This window comes from Papaver somniferum, chromosome 3 (assembly GCF_003573695.1).
Source record: "Papaver somniferum cultivar HN1 chromosome 3, ASM357369v1, whole genome shotgun sequence".
In the NCBI taxonomy this organism is placed as follows: Eukaryota; Viridiplantae; Streptophyta; class Magnoliopsida; order Ranunculales; family Papaveraceae; genus Papaver; species Papaver somniferum.
The window spans coordinates 180,401,298-180,405,366 of NC_039360.1; positions in this window are offsets into that span (position 1 = coordinate 180,401,298).

Here is a 4,069-nt window from a genome sequence, read left to right on the forward strand (position 1 = left end):
TACTCCAATGATCCCAAAGGTTGTAAGTTTAGCATCATCGTTGTTAAAAATCCGTAGCTATAGCAATAAGAAAACAATAGTTCTCAATTATTGTTATAAAGTGTCATAGTATCATTACACAGCGTCAAAGTCCAATTGTATCACAACTTCAACAACAATACTATGGTGATATGTATCACTCCCCCTTAGTCAATACTCCATCTCACATGGAAACCACTCCCCCTTACATAATGATCCGAAAACATATGTCTTTGTAGTGTGAACTACATATTAATTCTCCCCCTTTTTGTCAATAAAATTGGCAAAGGTACAAGAACGGGATCCTAATGAAATTTTCGAAAGAGACATTTCTTGACCAAAATAAAGAAAAAATATCAACTTGTTCTTTAGATGCAATCATAAAGCCGAAGCTAAATGCATTCGTCAAGGAGTTTATAAAGATACATGATAACCCCTATTATATTCCACAGCCGCATTCCCCACAAAGATATGGTAATTAAGCGCAAGTTCAAAAGAACTCTCCCCCATTAAATGTCATTCCCGAAAGAACAACAAGAGCGACCTTAATTTCGAAAGAAAAGAAGGATTTCTTTGGACATAACAGATCACATACAAGTATGAATTTGAATCCAAAAAGTTCAATTAAATTAACCACAAGAGAACCCATGATTAATTTAATCGACAAATGCTCAAACATAAGTTAACTTATGGAGACTTAAAAAATACAATTAGAGTAATTACAAGAGAACCCATAATTAATATAATTGAAATACACCAAACTAATCACAAAAGTAATCAATTTAATTGGTCATGCTCGATATAAGAAAACTTACGGAGCAACAACTAAATAACCAAACAAGATGATTAACTTAGTTGAAAATGCTCGACATAAAGTACCTCACGGAACAACAACATAGCTAATAAAAAAATAATAAACTTGGTTGTTTAATGATCAACATAAGACACTTTACGGAGCCTCACAGTAATACATAAAATATGGATCAGGGAAGATCAATTACTGCGGAATACACAAGGATTCATTCTATTTTCCATCACTATTTGCACAATGACATACAATAGACATAATCCTTGCAAACAAAAGATTTTAACCTATCTTCCATCAAAGATTGACAATATAGGCTTAACTTTTGTATTTGTCAAAAGTCCATTCATTCTTTTATCAATACATGCATATCGACATACGAAAGACTTTACTTTTGACAAGATATGGGACGATCAAGTTCGCGGGCGTAAACACACACATCCCATAACAATATTGCAATATATAAAACCATAAAGATTAATACTGCAAACATCATCTTCCAAACAAGTTTAGAATTTAAACCAATAAATCTAAAAACATGAAGATGAAAACGTTGGACATAACTATGTGTAATCACAATAATGGCTATTCCAAACTCTAGTTATTCGTCTAATAAAAACAGAAAAATAGAAGATTTACTAGAAATTAACAAGCTAAGGAACAAAATCAGACTCCAGTGCCATGTCCGAACACGAACTAAGGTCAAATAGACGGTTCAGGATCCTCACGAGTCTTGGAGTCTTTGAGCTTGTGATTAGCAGCATCCGTTGCATCTTCAGAGAAGAGATTCTCTTTATGAAGATCATTGATGTGAGATTTTATGAGACCAAGGTAATTTGAAACCTTTTTCAACTCAGTTTTCAATACATCAAGATTTTTCAGAGTATCAACGAGTTGCAGTTTTGCTTCCTCAAAATACTTAAGAAAGTCATGGACCACTTCAGTAGAAATCATATCATCCTTTTCAACATTCTCATGAGTGTATGCATAGTAGCACGAGGCATTATGATGATCTTTATCTACAAGGGTTCTTTTCTTCCTCCATTCGGATTCAAAACCAATACCTTTATCAAGAAAGCCTTTAGAAAAACCACACGTTTGTGAAGAGGACGACATTCTTGATAAACCAAAATAACCTAGAGTATGTAAACGTTACTCATAGGTTTGGTATTTATATGGTTTCTTAGGGAAGAAGACCTTTAGGGTTTACAAACCGTTGACTCGTGATGGTAACCCGTGTACACATACGAATACAACATGGCCCATAAAGACTAAAACAACAAAAGAACTTTTGCTACATGAGAAATGGCTCAACAAATTCCTTACCATAGGAGAAATTTAGAGCACACTTGTAGAAGCTCACAAAGATGCAAAAGAAATGCGAAGAGAAAAATGATAAAACAAAAATACATCCTAGGCAATATTGTCTGCAGGCACTAGTTTAGTTATAAACGATAAGAGGATAACTCAACTAAGCAGAACACCAAATTACCATAGTATACCTGATTTTTACACATCTTTCTCAACAGGATTTTTATGAGAAAGTTCTTAACCCTTGTGATTAATTAGCACAAGTATGAGCTCCGAGCTCATTAAAAGAACTGTGTTTATGATCGAGTCTCTTTTTCCTTATGAATCTAGAGAGAGATTCCCTTTTAAGTGAGAAATTATCATAAAACTTACTGTCATCAAAATACGAGACATAGTTAGAGTCCTTACCAGAAGAATTTTGACTTGCGGAGGATGATAACATGTTGACAATTTCTTTATATCCTTCCATTATCTCCATCAGGTTATCATCAATTTTTCTTCTTTCTCCTGGAATCTCGTTCACATTAAGGGAAATGTTATTTCCAGAGGAAACGATTTGATCCTTCCTTGGACGATTCTTTTTAAGACTACTATTCTGCTTTAGAGCATTTGAGGAACTCATTGACCTGACCTTCCTGGTAACATACACAGGGTAAGTACGAAAACCAACTGGTTTAGACATACGAATGTCAGTTACACCTTTGAGAATTAAGTCTAAGGTGTGTTGAAGTTGAACCAAGGAGGTTTTATTCAACCTAGAGTTTCTCTTTTGTTTAGCAGAGCCTTTTACATTGCAAAAGAGGCATACTTTATGATCACAAAAGTGATTAGACAAAGCAGTCTTAACAACCTCGTTAGGAGATTTCTTCCTTCCATGTGATGTGGAACATCCTTGATCAATAGGTAATTCAGACACATTTTTTGCAACAGGAAGGGACTCCAATTTTACTTCTGGAGCAGGAACGTTTTTAGGCTTGGCAGAAGTACTTGGTATATTAGACTGCTTAGAGCATCCTTTAATAGAGAGTTTACTCAACCGATGTTCAATTTCCAAAGCATCCTTTTTGAGGCTAGCCTCAAGAGTCATACGTGAAGAATGATCTTCAGTATTTTCTATGAAATTGCAGTCTCTAATTACACCAAGTAGAACATCGACATTATGTTTTAACCGATTAAATCTATCAGCTTGGATTATAGCAAGATTTAGAATCAAGACACTCTCTTTAGTTGTTTCCCGTTCATCTATAGAAATAAACTCTTTTGAAGGGTAATCGGAAATACTCATGTCGGAGCCTGTTTGTCCTGTTGGAATACATGGTTCGTCTATATTCGAGATTGAGAAATCTTTCTCTTTAATAGAATTAGACAAGACAGAGCCTTTATTTCTGGTGACGCATTTATCAGAGATACTATCGTCCATCCTCAGATCGCTACAAACACGGACTTGTAAGGTCTTAAACGTGTTTGCCTACTCTGATACCAATAGAAAAAGCGGGGGTACAACAACCACACCCAAAAATTCGATAAGCAATATGTATGGACAAACTCCAATATACTTTATAGAGAATCAACTAGACAGTCAGACTCAATCTAGATAAAAGTATATCAAAGAGTTTATATCTCAATCTCTCGATTTGATCTTTACTCAAGCAAATAGAAATCTGCGAGTCTTTATCAAAGAGAGATAACTTGGATGGTACCAAAGACCAATATCCAAGTGTTAATCAATTTAAATCAACAACCAAAAGGTCGGATATTCTAATTGATTGAACAACACACAACCTGTGATATTTCAATTATATGACAAAATATAATGCGGAAAAGAAATAACACAGACACCATAATTTTTTTAACGAGGAAACCACAAATGCAGAAAAACCCCGGGACCTAGTCCAGATTAAGCCGCTACAGACACTAGCCTACTCCAAATTAACT